The 22023-nt window shown below is 42.8% G+C and overlaps 1 long non-coding RNA gene across 1 annotated transcript; it reads left to right on the plus strand.

Moving 5' to 3' along the window:
* Window positions 1–2915: 2915 nt before the first annotated feature.
* Window positions 2916–21330, plus strand: LOC141413897 (uncharacterized). Its single transcript, XR_012438895.1, has 3 exons — window positions 2916–4564; window positions 4935–8786; window positions 20925–21330. It is a non-coding gene; the product is annotated as an uncharacterized lncRNA (long non-coding RNA).
* Window positions 21331–22023: the final 693 nt, after the last annotated feature.

Below are 22023 nucleotides of genomic sequence, written 5' to 3' on the forward strand. Positions count from 1 at the left end.
ATAGATGAATATATTAAAAATGTGTTTTATATATACATGTATATATATATATACACACAATGGAATGCTGCACAGTGTTAAAAGAGAAGGAAGGCTTGACACAGGAAGAATTTATAGATTTGAAGAGAGGACTGGGTGTGGCAAACCCAGTGGATCCCTCCTGCTAAAAGGAGATGATTCTTTAAGGACAAGTCCAAAATCCCAATGACATTCATCAAAGAGATTGAAAAATCTACTCTAAAATTCATTTGGAAACACAAGAGACCATAAATAGCCAAGGCAATAATCAGCAAAAAGAATAACGCTGGAGGTATCACAATACCCAACTTTAAATTATATTACAAAGCAATAGCAATAAAAACAACATGGTACTGGCACAGAAACAGACATGAAGACCAGTGGAACAGAATAGAGGACCCAGATATGAATCCACACAACTATATCCAACTTATTTTTGACAAAGGCGCTAAAAATATACGATGGAGAAAAGACAGCCTCTTCAACAAAAACTGTTGGGAAAACTGGTTAGCAGTCTGCAAAAAACTTATATTAGATCTATGTTTTTCACCCTGTACTAGTATTAACTCAAAATGGATCAAGGACCTTAATATCAGACCCCAAACTCTAAAGTTGATGCAGGAAAGAGTAGGAAATACCTTGGAAATAATAGGTATAGGCAAGGACTTCCTCAATGGAACCCCAGCAGCTCAGCAACTAAGAGAAAGCATAGACAAATGGGACCTTATAAAACTAAAAAGCTTCTGCTCAACAAAAGAAATGGTCTCTAAACTGAAGAGACCACCCACTGAGTGGGAGAAAATATTTTCCAGCTACACATCAGACAAAGGACTGATAACCAGAATATACAGGGAACTCAAAAAACTAAACTCTCCCAAAATTAACAAACCAATAAAGAAATGGGCAAGTGAACTTAACAGAACTTTCTCAAAAGAAGAAATTCAAATGGCCAAAAAACACATGAAAAAATGTTCACCATCTCTAGCCATAAAGGAAATGCAAATCAAAACCACGCTAAGATTCCACCTCACCCCTGTTAGAATAGCCTTCATTAGAAACACCACCAACAACAGGTGTTGGCGAGGATGTGGAGAAAAAGGAACAAGTTGAATAGACAGGAATTTAAGTCTCCCTTAGAGTCTTCAGAAAGGCACACAGGACACCTTAAGACACCTTATTTTTATTCCAATGATACTCATACAAACTTTTTACCTCCAGAACTATAAGATAATAAGTTCAAGAACATGGCTCAAGTGATAGAGCACCTGCCTAGAAAGTGCAAGGTCCTGAGTTCAAACCCCAGTACTGAAAAAAAAAAGGTAAGTTTGGGTTGTGTTAAGATACAAGGTACATGGTGACTCAGTATGAAAGGAATTAAAAATAATACAAAAGTCATAGTATCTTGTGGTTTTAAATACTTCAGCTTCTCTGAAGTTTCTATACTGGAACCCTCTACTGGACTCCATATTTTGAACATCCAACTGTTTATATGACATTTCTACTTGAAAGGTAGCCTCCCATCTTGACAAGTCTATGTTTAAAACCTCTAAAAATGCTTCCTACACAATGTTCTCATTCCAGTCAATGTCTGCTCTGTCCTGACATTTGCTCCAGCCACAAAATGATGCCTTCAGCCTCACTTTTTTTCTTACACCCCAAGTACAAATGCTGCTCTTTTCATTCAATACACAAGACACACACCCCCAATTAAATATGACTGTCATCTGTCACCCAGACCATTTTAGTAGCCTGACAGTCTCCCTGATTCTGTTCTTGTTTTGGTTTGGTTTGGTTTGGTTTTCAGTAGTGGAGATGTAAACCCAAGGACACTCCCTTGCCAAGCAAGCACTCTACCACTTGAGCTACACCTCCAGACCTTTTGTTTTTACTTTGTTTTTTGAGGTAAGTTCTCATTAACTTTTCCTTGGTTGGCCTTGGACTTGTGATCCTCTTTCCTCCACCTCCTTAGTAGCTGGATTGCAAGCTGCTTTTGTCTTTAACTCCTTAAAGTTTATCCATAAACTAACAGCCAGAATGTTCTTTTCAAAATGTAAGTTGAATCATGTCACTCTTCCTTCACTGGACAGTTTCTGGAGAAACATAAATCAGTAACATTGATTTACATGTCTATATAGACCTAAAAATACAGACACAGAAACTATTGTGAAACTTATGTATTTTCTCCTACAAGAACTTGAGTCAAATCCTATTGCCATTAGAGTCCTTCTAATAGGCAAGGAATAATTTTTGTGACAAAAATTTTAAAACTTGCCAGAAGATACAAATATTTCAATGATGAAAATTCACTTCATTTATAAAGTTTATGAAAATTTCAATTATGGAAAGTTGGAAAAAACACAAAAAAGGAAGAGAACTTTCCTCCCTTCATCCAGATTTCTTAGGCAGCTCTCACGTCCCCTCTTCTGCTTGGTAAGCTTGACTCTCAGCTTCTCAAAGAACTTGAGGACCAAAAGGCCGTTGTCAGCACAGTCCCCACTCCTATTCCTGTTCAGTCAGCCATAAGCATAGCAGAGGCTTCTGGGTACTGGTTCTAGGGCTGCCATGTTCCCTGTTCTTTTGAATTTCCTTTGACTGCATTTAGTAAAAATCACATCTAATAAATTGCAAATAAGAGTGACTGACTGCAGTAAATAATGTTCTGCTATATTCTGAAAACTGGTAAGAGAACAGATGTTAAGTGTTCTCATAACACAAAAATAAGTATGTGAGTTATTGCATATGTTGATTGGTTTTATTCAGCCACTCCATAATGTATATATAAGTGGAAAGAACATTCTGTACACAATATATACAGTTTTATTAATTAAACAAATAAAATTGCTCTCCTTAATCCCTTGCCATTTGAAGAGCAAAATAATATGCTCCAGCAAGTTTTGTTCTGCTGTGGATAAGACTGACTGTTCTTTCTGATAAAATAGGTGACTGGGTTTCGGGAGCCATACTGAGTGAAGAATGTGTCCTGCACTTTTGAACATTAGACTCACCTGCAAACAGTGGTATTCTGGAGCCTGCAGGACCCGGCATGTGACAGCCAGTTTTGTACATCTCGTTCCAACTCTGTGTTCAGATGTTTGTAGTTTGAAATCAGCCATAGTGGGGTTATTTACAGGACAGAAGCCTTTTTTTCCTGCTGAAGAACTAGTGTTTAAACAGGCAACAGTGATGACTGACTCCAAGGAAGGCAAGTGGGAAAAGAGAGATGAACCAGGAGAAATGTGAATTCCAAAGCCCATCTCCAACTCACTCCAAGGCCCTCAGTGTTTGGCGATAGCAGATTTACCATAGTAGAATTGCTACACAGTTTTAACTGCTACTTTTTCTGTGTCTCCTGGTTTGTTGTTGTTGTTGAGGGCAAATTAAGCTTGCATTAGGGGTGTCTCCACAGCGTCAGAGAGCTGAACTAGACCTTGCTATTGGAGCCAAAATTGTGATGGAGTTGTGTCTGAGGGTTAAGGAGTTGGAGGACCACAGAGGACTGAGAGGAGCAACAGTGTCTTTCAAAGGACGAGGTCCTGGTTGAGGTTGTGTTGTTGTATAGCTGCCTCAGGGCCCTGGGACTGCAGCAGATGGTAACCAGAACCAGACAGATAATGCCCTACCAATGCCAAGACACAGGTGAGCTCTATAAATAGTTATGGGATAGAAACCTGTTCAGGCTCATAGGTAGTTTAGTGGAAAGTTGCTGGCCTTTTTCCTGAGCATATGTGACACCCCAGGGTCTTCAGAGACAGTGAGGACAAGGGGAGGTGACCCAGCTCAATTGCCATACCTACTCTTGCACAAGCGTAAGTAAGGGCCGCTTGCTCTTAGCTGTTCACAGAACTAGGTCCTGCATCAGAGGGGAGGGTTGAAGCCAGTGCTCCAAACTTTTACTCACAAGTGAGTAAAACTCCAAAGCCTAGCCACTTAATTCTGTTTGGTGAAGGTCAGGGTTAGCTTCCTGGGGCCGTCTGAGCTGAATCTTGAAGGGTCAGCAGAAATATGATAAGGACTGGCAGAGAGGAGTCTTACTACTTGGACAAAGAGCGGGTGGGGGAGGTAGAAGACGATAATGGAGTCTCCTGTGATCCATAAGGGATAGGGTGGACTCCCATTAATGGGAGTTCATTTTACCATTGAGCAGCTCCTTTGGGATGCCCCATGAAGAGTTGGCTCAAAGATGTCATGTTCTGGGACTATGTGGAGGGGAGATCTGCAGAGCCACACTCCTTCCTGGAGTGGGTGGAGTAGTGGTCACCTGTGGCCCTGGGGTGGGTAGAAGTTGTGCTGGTGTTAGATCAGTTCTCCACCGCAGGACAGAGAAGTGCTGAGAAACATTGAGCCAAAAACCACTCAGGAAATACATGTAACTGGGCTCCCACTTCTCTATAAAGCTCAAGCTCAGCTGAATAGTGCCCATCTGATGTGGCTGGGATGTGCAACTGACTTGCAGAGGTTGAGCAGGAGCTCTTGGTGGATGGGTACTGGGCATGAGCTTGGGACTGACCATTCGCTCCACCAGTGGGGGCTTCTCCAGGTTTTAAAGGTAATGTGGTGGGAATGACAGACAGGATGCTTAGAATAAGAAAAAAGACCTCTGAAAGTAGACTGTGAGACTCCTGTGGAGGACAGTGATCAGTGCCCCCGGGAAGGAGGGCAGTGCTCACAGTGATTTGAGGTTCCAAATTCTCAGGCCAACAGCCATTGCAGGTCTGGGCTGTAGCTTGAACTTGAGGCTTAGGCCTACTTGTGGAAACTGGTGTAGGGGAAAGGACTGTGATTGGCTGAGGGCTGCTGAGATGCAGCCACAGGCCACGAATTCTGTGCTGGGGATGGTGTGGGGAGGGGAGATGCTATCTGGGACAGGACTGATCTCTCTCCCCTTAGTGTATCTTCTTAAAAATCTCCCAACACAGGTCTTGAGAAAAACTAATCAGTGGTTTGTAAACAAGATTGAGAAGATGTGGCCATGCAGGAACTGCTGAGGAGTACAGGAGTTAGAAGGTGACATTTATCAGGACCCAGAAAAAAGACAGCTCTAGATGCCCTTCTAGGGGTGAAGAGCAAGGTACAGGGCAACAAGCCACTAGAAACTCTTATCCTCACTTTACAGGTAAGGAGATTGGAGTTTAAAGAAGCTGTAAACTGTTAACTTGGCTATGGCCAAACAGCTTATATTTTGGACAAGCTAGGTCTTGAACCTCGTGTTTTGGGTAACAAATTAGTGTGGGAAATTCACTTCACTAAGAAGTGGAGAAAAAATTAAGCATAATAAAGAAAAGATATTTTAAAATAAATATAAAAGTCAGTACTTTTTCCTTGCTGGGCTGGAGCATGTACACCAGCTCTGCTTGGTCAGTACAGTCTCTGACTCTCAGCCTTCTATCTGTGGCTCTCCTAATGTTTTTGACACTGGTTCCCCTCTGGGCTGGGGATTGTTGTGATTCCCCTCTGGTTGCAGCCTAGGTACAGCTATGGGTGGTAGACTAAGGCTCTGGGCCTGGGACAATGTTTGGAGAGGAGTGAGGCAAGTGCTGTTCAGTAGCAGCATCTCCAGGGGGTAGGGCAGTCCTGGGATGAAGCAGCTTCCACCCAACTCTGTGGTTTTGATGGGGGTGGGGTGGCTCCAGGAAAGCATGGCAGCACCTGGGGAAGTAGGGGATGGAGCACCTACACATACAGCAGAGGTGTGCACTGCTAATTTACATGTTTCCAGGGTTTGCTTGCCCTGGCCAAATGGCTCCGGGGCTCCAGGTAGCTCCAGTTGTCCACAGCAAGGTTTGCCATCTCCCCCTAGACCAATATTAATAGCACTGGTGCTGTTTCTGATCAGAAGACTTCCAAATGTCTGTGTCCCAGTGGATAGAATCCATAGAAGGACATATGGGTATAAATGGAGTTTATTAAAAGTTAGGAGAGAGAAATACAAAAGAGAGAACAGTAGGACCTAGATGGAATGTGGAGGCAGAGAGAGCATGCTTCTCTTTTCCAGGTGCTTTTAAAACCTATGCTAACCCATGAGAAGGGCAGAACCAGGTGATTCCCACCTAATGATCAATGAGCAGAGAGGGGCATGGGCTGTTCCTGGGCCAGGTGAGGGGTCCCTGAGCCAGAATGTGGTCAATCTGAAATGTAATACTGTGAGTCCCAAGCTTTCCCTAATTTCAGCCTGCCTCAAATTCTCCCTGAAAGACAATATTCCAAAAAATTCTTTTTTGGGGGGTACCGAATTCAGGAGACAGTCCATCTTCAGTATCTGCTTCAAGTTAACAAGGGACAGCAGGCCCTACTTACAAAGGGAAATTGTCTCTCCTATTTTTTCACCTTGGGGCTCATTTGGACACAAGGTGTCTGAATTATTGCCCAACACAGTCAAGGTTCTTCATGAGATCTGGGTTGCTCGTGGAGATCTCATTTGTCTGCAGAGATCTATAGCCTTATTGCCCCATGATTTGGATCCTAAAGGCTTTTATTCTGGAAGAGATAAATTTGGTTTAGAAGGCATAACCTGAACAATGATAGGAACATCAGAAAGGGCCTTCCAGGTGTAGCAGGAAGGATAAAGAATCTAACTTCTCATTTTGAAAAACGACAGCGAGTCTTATGGTTATTTTTTATACGTGTTTATACCTGTATCTATTTTTAAGCCTTAGATGTCCCTCTATTTGGACTGTCATTGTAGTGAGCAGTTAAGGACTGATTGTTTGGGGTAGTATCTATATTAGTGGCCAGGTGTACCAGTGAGCAGGTGTCAGTCCAATTAGAGGATAAACTTTAATGAGTCAGTTCTGTACATTAAGAAGACTCACAGAAGTTAGATACCATTGAAAGTTATATTGCCTTAATATATTGCCTTAAACAGAAGGCCTTAGAGAAGGACATGAGTTTGCATTTTGTCAGAAGCCTAGAAGGCTTAATATTAGAGCACATGAGAAAGAACCCCTTTTTAAAATCTCTCAGCTTTAGTTACTTTTAGAAGTTTGGCATAATTGACTCCATGTAGATGTAGAGAACTCTCCTCAATTGTGCAGTCCTTCAAACTGTCTTGGGTGGCTGAACACCACTTGTTCCTCTAAGAAGTTGGGGGATGCCAACTGTTCAGGGATGTGTCCTCTTAAGCTGTTTCTCTGAGCAGTTGTCTCTAAAGATTCTGCCAATTCGTCAGTTTTGTCCTCCAAACAGGAGACGCTCTCCTAGAAAGTCTAGCTTTTCCAGAAAGTCAGATTTTGTCCCACAGAGAAGGGTAGTAACACTTCAAACAAATCAAAAGTCAGTGCCCATGTGACCTTTCTGGCCAAATTAAGCAACAAAAAGATTTATTTAAAAAATGTCTCTTAGGCTGGGCTTAATTAAATCTAATTGTTGGTCCTTAGAGGATGAACTGATGCTTTAAATTGCTGTAAAGTGTCAGCAGACGTCAGTTAGAAGGTTTTTATGAGAGAAATATAAAATGACCCTGTGACTGAGATGCAGCCTCAGGCCACATATTCTCCACTGGAGGTGGTGTGGGGAAGGGAGATGCTGCCTGGGACAGGCCTGACCTCCCTCCCCTTCACTGTAGCTTCTTAAAAAATCTCCCACCACAAGTCTTGAGAAAAATTAGTCAGTGGTCTATAAATGAGATTGAGATGACGTAGCCATGCAGGAACTGCTGAGGTATACAGGAGTCAGAAGGTGACATTTATTAGGATCCAGAAAAAGGGCAGCTCTAGCTGCCCCTCTAGGGGTGAAGAGCAAGGTGCAGGGCAACAGCCATTGGAGACTATTATCCTCACTTTACAGGTAAGGAGACTGGAGTTTAAAGAAACTGTTAACTTGGCTATGGTCAAACAGCTTATATTTTGGCCAAGCTAGAACTTGAACCTGGTGTTTTGGGTGTGAAATTAGTGTGAAAAATTCACTTCCCTGAGAAGGAGAGAAAAAATTAAGCATAATAAAGTAAAATGTTTTAAAATATAAAAGTCTGTATTTCTTTCTTGCTGGGAAGGAGCATGTATAGCAGCTGTGCTTGGTCAGTACAGCAGTTGCTTTCCTCCAATGTCTGGCTTTCAGCCTTCCATCTGTGGCTTTCCTGATGTCTTTGCTACTGTTTCACTTCTGGGCCTGGGATTGTCATGATTCCCCTCTAGTTGCAGCCTATGCACACTGGTGAGTGGTAGACTATGGATCTGGGCCTGGGGCAATGGTTGGAGAGGAAGGGGCCAGGTCCTATTCAGTAGCAGCATCTCCAAGGGGTAGTGCAGTCCTGGGATGGAGCAGCTTCCACCCAAATCTGTAGTTTTGGTGAGGGTGCAGTGGCTCCAGGCAGCCATGACAGCACCTGGGGAAATAGGGGATGGAGCACCTACACATGCAGCTATTTGGTGAGGCGTGCACTACTAATCGACATTTTTCCAGGGCTTGCTTGTCCTGGCCAGATGACTCAGAGGCTCCAGGTAACTCCAGTTGTCCACAGCAAGGTTTGCCATCACCCTGTAGACCACTGTGAACAGTGCTGATGCAGTCTCTGTCAGAACACTTCCAAATTCTTTGTCCCAGGTGGAAGAATCCATGGCAGGACATGTGGTTATATAAATGGAGTTTATCAAAATTTGGGAAGGGAAATACAAAGGGGAGCATGGTGGGGCCCATGAGGAATATGGAGACTGAGAGGGTGTGCTTCTCTTTTCCAGGTGCTTTAAAACATACGCTAACCCATGGGAAGGGCAGGACTGATTCCCACCCAATAATTTTTGAATGGGGAGGAGCATGGGCTGTCCCTGGGCCAGGTGAGTGTGATTTCTGAGCCAGAATGTGATCAGTCTGACACGTAATACCAAGTTTCTATGAGTCCCAAACTTTCCCCAGTTTTAGCCTGCCTCAAATTCCCTGATAGACAATATTCCAAAAAATCCTTTTTGAGGGGCTACTGAAAGGGGGGGGGCAATCTGCTTCAAGTTGACAAGAGACAGCAGACCCTACATAAATGGGAAATTGTCTCTTCTATTTTTTCCCTTGGGACTCATTTGGACACAAGGTGTCTGAATTATTGTCCAACACAGTCAAGCTTCTTCATGAAGATCTGGGTTGCTCATGGAGATCTCATTCATCTTTAGAGATTGATAGCCCTGTTGCTCATGATGGGTCCTAAAAGCTTTTATTCTGGAAAAGATAAATTTGGTTTAGAAGGCATAACCTGGACATGAACAATGATTGGAACATCAGAAAGGGCCTTCCAGGTATAGCAGGAAGCATATAGAATATAACTTTTCATTTTGAAAAAGTGACTGAGAGTCTTATGGTTATTTTTTATATGTGTTTATACCCATATCTATTTTTAAGCCTTAGATGTCCCTCTATTTGGACTGTCATTGTAGTGAGCAGTGAAGGACTGATTGTTTGGGGCAGTATCTATGTTAGAGGCCAGGTGTACCAGGGAGCTCCATTTTTAAATCTCTCAGCTTTGGTTATTGACTCCAGATAGATCTGGAGAAGTCCCATCATTTGTGCAGTCCTTTTGAACTGTCTCAGGTGGCTAAACACCCCTTGTACCTCTAAGAAGTTGGGGGATGCCAACTACTCAGGGGTCACATCCTCTTAAACTGTTTCTCTGAATAGTTTCTCTGGAGATTCTGCCAATTTAGCAGTTTTGTCCCCCAGAGCAGGAGTAGCTCTCTCAGAAAGTGATAGCATCTTCCAGAAAGTCAGATTTTGAAGGAGGGGAAGTAACACATCAAACAGATCAGAAGTCAGTGCCAATGTGACCTTTCTGGCCACATTAAGCAACAAAGAGATTTATTTTTAAAATGACTCTTAGGTTGGTCTTTATTACATTTAATTGCTGGTCCGATAGGGAATGTAACAAGGAAATTACAAAATGACCACAATACTTAAAATGTCTGTCCTGGTTGATAGATAAGCACTTGTCAGAGTCATTTTTCAGGCTTGCCTATAAATGCTCCTGAAGGATCAGAACTGTAATGATAAAACTTAAAATAACCATGGTTAACAGTTTAGGAATTAATATAATAGTATATTATTACTAAATCCTCTTATTACAATTGGGGACATACACAAAAAAATTGTAAAAGGAGTTAAGACAGTGCCTTTTGATAACTATTTTAGAAGACTTATATACTTGAAGAACACAAAGACACCTCACATAAAGGAACAAGTAGCAACATCACAGTTTAAATATTGAATTTTGGTTAGGTAAAGTAACAAGTTATTGATTATCAATATTATCAATGCAGTACTGACAATTAGAAACCCTAATTTTTTTCATGACTAGGAGAAGGCAGTCAGTAATTTTAAATAGCCCCTGTTTTACTGCTTAATTGCATGTCATATATATAAAAAGCAATGTTTATCTACTCAATGTCAGATAATTCAATGTTTATCTGATGAACAGCTGTCAGATAAACCAGTATTTACCTGACAAATAGAAATCAGACCTAAATGACAGAACTTTTAGTATGCGTCATAAAAAGCAGAAATGTCAAAGAACTTATTAGATAGGATGTACCTTAGATAAAAGAACTATGGCTGTTTACATGTATATATACACTTCTAACTTTATAAATGATTTTATGACATTTGGATACATGTATAAGGCACCAGCAGTATTAGAATCATTTAAAAGAATTTTTATTTAGTTCAAACTTCGTTTCATCAGTGTTACCAGAAAAACACCTTAGGGGTTTTGTGTCTGGCAAAAAACTAATTTAGGCAGTATGCAAAGAATAGTGAGTAATTTCAATGGGCTATGTAGAGAGCTTGTCATCTATTTTTGGTTAGCAGAATCAAAGCACTCCCAGTATTTAAGGACACAGCCAAGTGAATGTGTTGGCTACCTCTATATTGGCTGATGGAAAGAGAGAGGGAATTTACCCCTTAAGAGAGAGAACCATTCTCCTAAGGGTCAGTCTCTCCACCCTTGCATGAGGGCTGCTGAATGGAAATCCCCATGCTGGCTGATGGAGAGAGAGAGGAAAAAGGAAGGAGGAAGATTGACCTTTGAGAGAGAGTGAGATCATTTCAACATCCTCAAGGTATCCACTCATATCTTGGAAGTCTCAGTTGCAGGTCCTAGAGACCTTGCTTGCCTAAAAAGGCCTCCAGCAAATATCTCTACATGAACAAGCAGTCGGGTATCCCAACTTCCTACCAATCTTCAAAGGGCAAGTCTCTTACACCCCTGCATGAGGGATCCTAAATGGGATGCTGATCCTGAGTGCCAACCCAACTATTAGAGCATCAGAACTCATACACTGGGCAAAGAGACTGGTACAAAAAGAACATGTAAAATGAAAAGTAGCAATATACAGGAAGACAATCTGCTAAATGTTAAAAAGGGAAACATCTTACTATGAACTTTTGTAACCAGTATAGAATTGATTTCCAAATCCAAATCACACCAAGGTAAGCTTGACTGATTAAAGTTAGCAGTCAATAATGAAGAAACAATTTCTCTGCAAGAAAACTGAATAGTTTTGGGTTATTATTACAAGTAGTAATAGAAATCCTTTTGGGGAACAAGTATATTTTTTTAAACGATAACAATGAACCAACAAGATTAATGTCTCAAATGATTAAATACACAAACAAAGATAAAGGAGTAAGCACAAAGCTAGGAACCCCAATGACTGAGAGTCATGGCTGGGATATCACATCCTAGACTGTTGATGTTAACTAACAGAATGGCTTGGGACAAAAGCAGGGCTGTTGTCGACCTATAAGCAACCCCTAGAGCCCAAAAATAACAGGCTCAGTCATTGAGTGTTAATGACACCTATAATTTAGAGTCCTAAAATCTTAAGAGCTTATCATCCCATCTGGAGAGTGAACTTTCATTTGCTTTGGTAAAATTTTGTATCAGCCTATAGCACTAAAAATCCCAACAGTTATTTTGATAAAATAGAAACTCATTTTTAAATACACTTAGTACCTTAAATTTTGACCCTAGAAGGTGCCCTTGGCAATCTTTAAACTATAACCAAACAAATCACACATATATAAACTTACAAAGTTTAAGACTTTAATTTGTATCTTGAAATAATATTTGTAAAAAACCCAATTTTAGATACCAGTGTTTTTAATAAAACTCTTAGCAACCTTATACCTTAAAAGACTTAGGAAAAAAATTAAATTGAACTCTCTTTTTTATAATAGTAATGTACAAGAACACATGGGTCAATAAACCTAATTATAAAAGATTTAAATGTAAATTGCTCCCACGGTAGAATGAAACAGATTTACGTTATTGTCCATAAATTTTCTTTTGTCCTAAGGCAGAGGATAGTTAGGCTTGGTTGGCATTAGAATTTTAGATAACTTTTGAGACAGTTGTACGTTTAACTTTACAAAAGTAGCTTAGGAACCATCTTAAAGACATATACACACACACACACACACACACACACACACAGAGATGTTTTGACCTAAGCATGCCAAAAAATGTCAGTTTAAGCACACATATAGTAACTCAAAAAAGTAAAAATAAAATGGCCACAATTGGTAGGAGACAGACTAAACCATAGACATAAAACACAATGACACACAAAACTGTTGGAGACTAGGCATGGATCTTGGACTGGGAAATATTGGAGGTTGCAAAGTCTTTCCAAGTAGGAGCTTGCAGAGCTCTCCTACTCTCATTCTTCCCAGCACCTGGTGTCTTGACCTTTACTCCCACATCTCCTTTGGAAAAAACAACCTGTTGTGACCACATACCAACTCCCTTTACCAAACTAGATAAAGATCCAGAACTGTTTGGAGACTCCCTGATGCCAGATTAATCAATAGCTATAGATAAGGTGTTCTGTGTGCTCTGACGATCTCCAGACCAGATGTTTTCTAGTTATGCTTCAACAAGCCTGAAAAAAATAGCCCACTAGACTCCATTCCTTTTACCTTTGATCAAAAGAATTGCTGACATATATTTCACCTGATTTTTTTTTAATTTATTTTTTTCTTTTATTCATATATGCATACAATGTTTGGGTCATTTCTCCCCCCTTCCTACTTCCCTCCACCCCCTCACTAACAGGCAGAAACTATTTTGCCCTTATCTCTAATTTTGTTGAAGAGAGAGTATAAGCAATAATAGGATGGGACCAAGGGTTTTTGCTAGTTGAGGTAAGGATAGCTATACAGGGACTTGACTCGCATTGGTTTCCTGTACATGTATGTTACCTTCTAAATTAATTCTTCTCAAAATAACCTTTTCTCTAGTCCCTGGTCCCCTTCTCCTATTGGCCTCTGTCACTTTAAAGTATCTGCATTAGTTTCTCTGCATTGAGGGCAACAAATGCTGTCTAGTTTTTTGGGTGTCTTTTACCTATCCTCATATCTCCCTTGTGTGCTCTTGCTTTATCATGTGATCAAAGTCCAATCCCCTTGTTGTGTTTGCCCTTGATCTAAAGTCCGAATATGAGGGAGAACATATGATTTCTGGTCTTTTGGGCCAGGCTAACCTCACTCAGAATTATGTTTCCCAGTTCCATCCATTTACTCGCGAATGATAGCATTTCATACTTCCTTCATGGCTGCATAAAATTCCATTGTATTTCACCTGATTCATTCCATTGCATTGACCTATAAAATAAACACTCTGGCTTGGGAAGGCGCTCACGTATCCCACCAGGAATGTGCAGTCCTCTGGAACCCAGCTTTGTATCTTGGTGTTGTGTCTTTTTTTTCTAATTCCCCATTGCTCTCAGTCAGGTTCAGCAGCTTAGCCACACAGGCCATGGCACAAAACAATCACATTAATTTAGAGTGCACTCTTAAAGAAATCATTTCTTATTATTTTTAGTCAGTTGGTCAGCTAAGTTCCTAAGTAGTTTATAATAAAACTTTAACACAAACACCCTCTTCTTTGTCCAATCTTTAACTAATTAATGTATTAAAAACAACATGTATAGAAACTATGTTAACTTAGAGATTTTATGGCAAGATGGCATCACCCATGAGTTTCCTATCACTTAGGAGTGGCAAGATGGTTTTGAACATTTGGTGGTTTCATCATGATGGCAGCATTTTCTGTGACCACTTGGTCTCTCCAAAGGGTCTCTCAAGGAAGTGTTACATGTAACATACAGGCTCAAAATAGCAATTTGATTATAGAAATAAAAGATACCTCCCCCTGAGAGACAGGTGTTACTGCCCATATGAGATTCTAATGAAGAGACCAAATATTCGAAGCAAACTAAGGTGGAATTTAAACTCATGGCCTCACATTTGTTATGCAAGCAAATCCTTGTTAGCTCCCCTAAAGAAAGGAGATTTAAAAAGTATCTTTTTGAATCTGGCAAATAATACCATTAATACCATTTGTGAAGGATGCCAGCCTCTTACTGATGGACCCAGGGCATGTGTCCCTGGGACAGGGGAACGTGACCTCTGGGCAAACACTTTTTGACCCCTGCAGGCTATGGGGACAAGGAGAGCTTGGGCCAGACTTGGCACCAGGCATGGTGAGTAGGCAGGCAAGAGAGGTGGACAGAGTGGGAAGGGGAAGAATGCTATGGATGCATGGCAGCCACAGGAAAGAGCAGTCCAGGCTGAGGCCTGGTGAGGCAGCCACCAGAGCTGGTGCTTTTAGCAGCAGAGATGGCACAGTGGCCATTTTGCCCAGCCATGTGGGTGATAGGTCTTGGTGCACACCCAGCACTGGTGCCATTCTCTGACCTGCTAGGTTTCATGGCTCCCGACAGCAGCATTGAGCTCCTGTTGGGCACCACTGTTGCTGCTACCACTGAAGAGGAAGATAGCCTCCAAACAGGGTCATAAAACCTGGTAAGCTGTCAGTTAAAAGCTGTAACCTCAGACAGAGCTGTAAAGCATGAGGAATTGCTCATTAGAGCCATGCAAAAAGTTCAGGATCAAGGTAAAGGGCATCATGTAGAGATAAAAATTCATTCTCACCCTCCTTTGCCTCCACTTGTAAATAAACTTTCCAAAGCAAGACTCCCCTGCTGTTCTTATCTAAACAAGCTTAGGTCTCTAACTCACTACTAGCCCCTAATTGATGGGAAAGTACATTCCTTGTAACCTGATGCCCTGCACTGCCTTTTAAATATCCTGTGAATCCTTTTTTCAGGGCTCAGACACAGTACACACCTGAGACCACTGGCATAAAATAAAATCTGAGTTCTCCACTCCTCCAAGGGTCGCTTGATTTCTCGTCTGACTATATTACCATAACACCACTGCTGGTGGGGTACAGGCTGGTGCTGCAAGCCTCCTAGCCTCTGAGTTGATGCTCTCAGGCTAGTTCTGATAGGCAGGACCAGATACCTGGGGGCTCAGATACATCCCCATTTCCTCTGATATTCCTTTTATGCAGGTAGGCATAAAAGGTGGCCAGAGGAAGAAATTATTTCAATTTAACTTTGCAACTCCACTTATCTCTATTTAAAATCAGGTAGCCAGAGCCCAGAGGCTATCACAGGAAATTCTAAAGTTAGTCACTTCCCTAAAACTTAATTCACTCTTTACACAAGAGTGATCCATATCTTAAGCAATGATGTCTGAAGCAGGAAGGTTTTCACAAGTAAATTTAACAAAACAAATTCCCAAACCTAGGAGCTAGACAGAGCAAAGGTTAAGAATTTCAAACAGAAATTCTCTATCAATCAGAGAAGGGCTTAGTAGATTACTCAGTGTCTCTCTTAACAAGACAATGGCCCAAACTCAGAAACTCACTCCAGGGGCCAAAAGCATCCAAAGCTAACAGTTTCTTAGTAAATATTCCAACCTTAAAACCTGATCCCATTGTTCCCACTTTAGAGACATCCTGCTTTTAGTCTGTTGAGAACATAATGCCCTCCCAACAAACTTTGCTGTCACTTTACTCAATCTTCTCCTGCCAGAGGCAAGAGCCATCAAGGCCATTTTTTCAGTAGCACCTCTGAAGGCAGTTTAACACCTGGGTCAGTTGGATGGGGCGTGCCCCTCCCTTGCCCTCCAGAACCGCCCCCCACCCCAGCAGCCCATAGCATGGGACAGGTCATGGTAGTGGATGGACAGAGAAGAATCAGCCCAAGTGCCATGGGAGACAGCCATCATGGCTGATGCCCATCATGGCCTCCTGGGCCACATGGCTGTCTGGTGCAGACTGTGATTGTAGCAGAGTGGAGGACAAGAAGAGAAACAGACAGGCCTGTGTTCTGATAAAGTAGCAGGGGGAAGGGATGGCATAGCAAAGAGATAAAACCTAAAGAATCCAAACATGAAAAGGGTCATGTAGCACTAGGGGTAAAAGGGCACTTAACAGTAGGGTGAAGTAGCCTACAGAATTGCATATAACCACATATGGGTTAAACCATGGGGTTTTTTTATTGTCACCTCTGTAACCTGCTTGCAAGGGTATATAAGGTTAGACCCTTTTGTTCTTAGGGCTCAGCCTTTGGACATGAATCCACTGAGTCTGTGCCAGCACAAGAAAGCATTGCTTCCTTGCCTTGGTGTGAGGTGTCTCTGCTCGAGTTTCCCATAACATTTCTTGGGGGCTCGCTGCCAGGATTGCAGAGATAGTGGGGGTTTTTTTGTTGCTGGGATGTGTCCCCTGGACCACCAGACGAAGTGATCCCACCAGGTGCCAACGGACAGTTTGATGCACAAGAGGGATTCCTCCTCCATGTGAGTCGGGTTGAGGACCTTGGACGCACAATGGAACCCAGTGGAGCACAGGAACCAGTGAGGGGGGGCACCTCCCATCAGACTGGTAAGAACCCACTGGAAGAATGAATGTCCCTAATGGGCCAGAGACTCCCAAAAATGCTCCCTATACCAGAAACAGAGACCAGGTTGTTGAAGTAAAATATCAGCCTACCTGCAGGAGGAAAACTTTGTCAGTCTGGCAGGCCTGGAAGGCTATGAGAAGGACTAGGACAGACCAGGCTCCATCTACTGGACCTAAGAGACTGGTCCAAATGAAAATAGGAGGCCATCCCATTGATCTGATGGTGGACATGGGAACAGAACATTCAGTTGTGACCCAACCAGTGGGTTCTCTTTCCAAAAGACATAAAACAATTATCAGGGCTACAGGGGATCAAATCCACCACCCTTTCTTATGGTCCAGATGATGCAATCTTGGGGGTCATGAAGTAAGGCATGAATTCCTTTATCCCCCTGATTGCCCTGTGGACCTTGTTTATGCAAACTGAGGGCACAGATAATTTTTGATTCAGATGACACAGCAGCCTTAAGTTTCAGAGGACCTGAGGCAAAGACTCTAATCCTCGCTGTTACACAAGAAGAGGAATGGTGGCTCTATTACCCTGAAGGGAGGCCTCTTGGGATTCCTGAGCTTCCCTTCAAGATTCCAGGTGTATGGGCTAAAGATAACCACCCAGGTTTGGCCTGAAATGTGCCACCAGTTGTGGTGGAACTAAAGCAGGGAGTCAAGCCATCAGCCAGAAAGAGTACTTCATTCCCTCCAAGGCCCAGGTTGGAATTCAAAAACACCTTGACAGACTAAAAATATGGGACCCTCTGACCTGTTCATCATCTTGGAACACCACCTTATTACCAGTTCAGAAACCAGAGACTGAGGATTTCAGACCAAGTCAGGACCTCCAGGCAGTAAACTCAACAACTGTCACTTTGTAACCCATAGTCCCAAATCCATACACGCTTTTAGGCCTTGCCCCAGCTGAGGCAGAACTTTTATCTGCCTAGGTCTTAAAGATGCATTCTTCTGCATTCACCTGCCCCAAAGAGCCAACCTATTTTTGCCTTCCAATGGGAAAATCCCAGTACTGAGAAGAACAAGAAACTAGCCTGGACTCAATTGCAACAAGGTTTCAAAAATTCACCCACTGATTTTGGAACTGCCTTGGCATCTGACCTAAAAGACTTTTCAGCTGACCATCATGGCGGTACACTCCTCCAGTATGTAGATGACCTCCTGCTGGCTGGAGGACATCTAAATACTGGACCAACTCAGGAGGAATGTATGGAAAGGATGTGCCTTCTTTCTCTTTTATAGGAAGCAGTATACAAAGTCTCTAAGAAAAAGGCCCAGATTTGCCCAAACACTGCAAATACCTTGGCTTTCATCTGCATTGCCAAGGGCAATGCAGTCTTGGATCTGAGAGAAAACAGGTTGTCTGTTCCATTACAGCCCCTAAGACCTGTCATCAAATCAGAGAATTTTGGGGAGCTGCAGGTTTCTGCTGAATCTGAATACCTAACTACTCCCTCTTGGCCAAACCCCTCAATGAAGCCACAAAGGGGGGAGAATTGGAGTCTTTAGTATGGGGGGGAGCAAGAGAAAGCCTTTAAAGAAATCAAGAAGGCACTCACAAATGTCCCTGCTCTAGGCCTGCTGGATGTGATGAAGCCCTATCTCCTGTATGTCCATGAGTGAAAGGACATACTAAAAGGGAACAGCTACTGGGGTCCCGAGTCAGTTACTGGGCTCCTGCCACCTTCCAGTGGCTTACTTGTCAAAACAACTGATGCCATTTCCCAAGCTGGCCACCTTGCCTGCGTGCCCTAGCAGCCACCACTGTCCTGGTGACAGAAGCAAACAAGTTCACCCTAGAACAAGAACTCACTGCGTTCCCCACTCTGTCCTGACTTTCATGGAGTATAAGGGAAATTATTGGCTGACTAAATCTCGGATGGTCAAACACCAGAGTATGCTACATGAAAACCCACACATCTGGCTGGAGGTGTTAAGACTCTATACCCAGCCACTCTACTGCTGGTTGACTCAGGCTCCCCAGAGCATGACAGCTTAGAGCTTATGGATGTGGTTTTCTCTAGCTGGCCAGATCTAACCATTCAGCCTATCAGCAATCTGGACATTGAATATTTCACAGACAGCAGCAGCTTTTTCCAGGATGGCACACGCTTTGCCAGGTATACTTTGGTGACTTTGGACTTGGTCATTGAGTCTCACCTGCTGCTTTTAGGGCTTCTGCACAAAAGGCTGCACTTGTAAACATCTACACTGACTCTAAATATGCCTTCACAGCCATTCAAGTCCCTGGGGCCTTATATAAAGAGAGTGGACTCATTAACTCAGGAGGAAAAAATATCAAGTATGGGCAGGAAATCCTTAATTGCTAGACACTGTGTGGGGACCTAAACAAGTGGCAGTTATACACTGCCAAGGGCACCAGAAGGGAGATGCTCTGGGAAACCAGAAAGCTGATAAGGAGGCCAAACTAGTGGCCCTTATGAGGGGACCAGCCCCAGCTGTTCTGATGGCCTTGTTCCCATGCACCTTAGCGACATACAGTACACACCATAAGAACAGGTTTGGTTTAGAACTGAAGAAGGAAATTTTCTACCAAACAGACAATGGAAGTTTGCCAATGGCTGAATTGCCATACCTGAGTTGCTAGCCCATGTATTTGTCAATCAGTTCCATGAAGGAACTCATTCAGGGCAAACAGCCCTTGAGACCACCCTGGCCCTGCATTTTTATGTCCCCAAGCTCTCCAGCATAAGTAAGGCAGTATGTGAGAGATGTAGCCTATGTGCCAAAAATAATCACAGACAAGGGCCAAGAGCACCTCCTCAAGTGCAGAGTGTTGGTGGAATTCCTCTTGAAAACTTGATTGTGGACTTCACTGAAATGCCACGAGTTCAAGGTTGCAACTATCTGTTGGTGTTTGCCTGTACTTCTGAAGATAGTTAGAAGCCTTCCCCACACAAACTGAAAAAGCCTGGAATGTGGCCAGGTGTCTGTTAAAGGAAATCATCCCTCACTTTGGAATACCTGTGTCTATTGGGTCAGATAATGGGCCAGCCTTTGTGGCAGAGGTGGTATAACTAATGGATAGGGGCTTAGGAAGCACCTGGAAGTTGCATATGGCCTACTACCCCCAGAGTTCAGGAATAGTGGAAAACATGACTAGAATCCTAAAATTACAGTTAGGAAAACTGTCAGGAGACCCATCTTCAGTGGGATCAAATACTGCCCATAGCATCACTAAGGATTAGTCTTGACCCATGAAGCACACAGGGCTCTCCCCCTTGGAAGTCCTTTATGGATGCTCATCCTCCTTAGTCAAGGGCCTTAGTGGGACCTTAAGGAAATAGGTGACCTCACCTTGAGGCAAGAGACGCAGGCCCTTGGGTTGACTCTCTCAAAAATCAATGACTGGGTCTGGGAGAGAATTCCTGTCAGCCTGACAACTCCCACACACCCTTATAGGCCAGAGGATGCCATCTGGATAAAGGAATGGAATGTCCAACCATTAAAGCCTCATTGGAGAGGTCCTTTCATTGTTATTTTGTCTACCCCTACCACAGTTAAAGTAGCACAGATAGCTCCTTGGATCCACTACAGCTGAGTCAAACCAGCTTCTCTCAAGTGGGAGTGCATCCCCATGTAAGATCACCCACCAGAATGTCAACTCCCTTCCTCAGCAGAACTCCACTTCCCAGGAAACAATAGAGGACCATGATAACAAGAGGAAGCCCTGCTCTAGTCACTCCAGAAGCTGTTTAGTCTACACATGGCAGAAGCATGAGGAATCAACTGTCTAATGGGATAGACAAACTGTTTTCTATGTCAGTTATTTTACCGTAATGCACTGTCACCCCTTGTCTGTGTCTATTGCTGTAGTTCTTACCCTAATCTTCACCATAAGTTTGGCCAAAACCACCCCCACCACATGGACTCTCAGTGAAAAGTTTTTATTAGCTCTCTTCTACCTCTTTTGAGCAGGATGCATAACTACTGTTTATTGTTACTTGTGTGTTTTCCCTCCATGGTCCCAGAGCCCTCATCCTGTGACCCATGTATTTGCATAGCTTGATCTCGTCAGGGAGTTACTTAGACCCTGCTTTATCATGCTCATTTCTCCTGCCAAGGAACGGTCTTGGGGATCTGCAGGCATAACAAAACCACCTATTCTATTTGCCTGCAAGAGGACCAATAAACTTGTTTTGACCCACAGTACTCCCCAAATGATGAACGGTTAGAAGTCAAGAGCCATGACAAGAAAGGCTGCATAATTCAAAGGGTCCAGAACACCAATCCAAGACAGCCAGTGTCAACACAATTTGATATGTGTGGGGCCCTAGAACATGACAAGTCATCTCATCTGTATGCAGTAAGTAAGAGAGCCCTAATAGAAACCAACTGTGAAAGTCCATGTGGAGGCCTATCTTACGAACAGGAGTACAGATTCAATGATAAGTATATGTGTGAAATAACCGAGACTTACAAATGTGCCCCACCCTGCCCCATCTGGAAAGGTATTTCCTGGGCCACCTGGCAAAGTAAAGATAAGACAACACTCCTTCAAAAGGGTGTCACTACCTCAGGGTGTCACTTAGGGGCCTGTAATCCTATTAATTTTACCATCCTTAATCCAGAAGACCCTAAGTGGAAAAATGACCAGCAGATTGCCATATATATCTATGGTGGGGCAAAGACCTGGGGACTGTATTGTTCTTTAAAAGAATTACAGATTCTCATAAAGCCTGGTCCCACCAGGTTTTTCACTCCTTCTATGAAGAAATGGAAAGATCTGTGTCCCCCATCTTCACTACTACCAGAAATCTGTTTCTAGAATTAGCAGGAATTATAGCTCAATCTTTAAAAAATCACTTCCTGATATGTCTGTGGGGGAACTAATATGGAGGATCAATGGCCCTGGGAGCTAGAGAGCTGGATCCCCATGAGCCCTATAATGAGGCAAGATAGCCCCAGCCGGCCACTGGGGTTTGGCTTCTCAAAACCTCAATTATCAAAAAGAACTGTCTTGCCTGATGGGGAGGACAATTTAACACTTCCGTTGGAAGCCTGACATGCCTAGACTAAAGATTCTACAGTGTAACCACCCAGAAAACCCAATGGTGGGGATCCTCAAACCATACTGAACGAAACCCTACCCTTTGTCCAATTTCTGCTATCTCTGACAGGCCTGGAACGATGTCAATGCAGACATCATATGGCAAGGCCCAGGTGGACTATACTGGACATGTGGGAAAACAGCCTACACTGTACTTCCCCCAGAATACTGTGTGTAATCCATCCATTCTTCTTCCTGC

This window comes from Castor canadensis, chromosome 11 (assembly GCF_047511655.1).
Source record: "Castor canadensis chromosome 11, mCasCan1.hap1v2, whole genome shotgun sequence".
Taxonomy (NCBI): domain Eukaryota; kingdom Metazoa; phylum Chordata; class Mammalia; order Rodentia; family Castoridae; genus Castor; species Castor canadensis.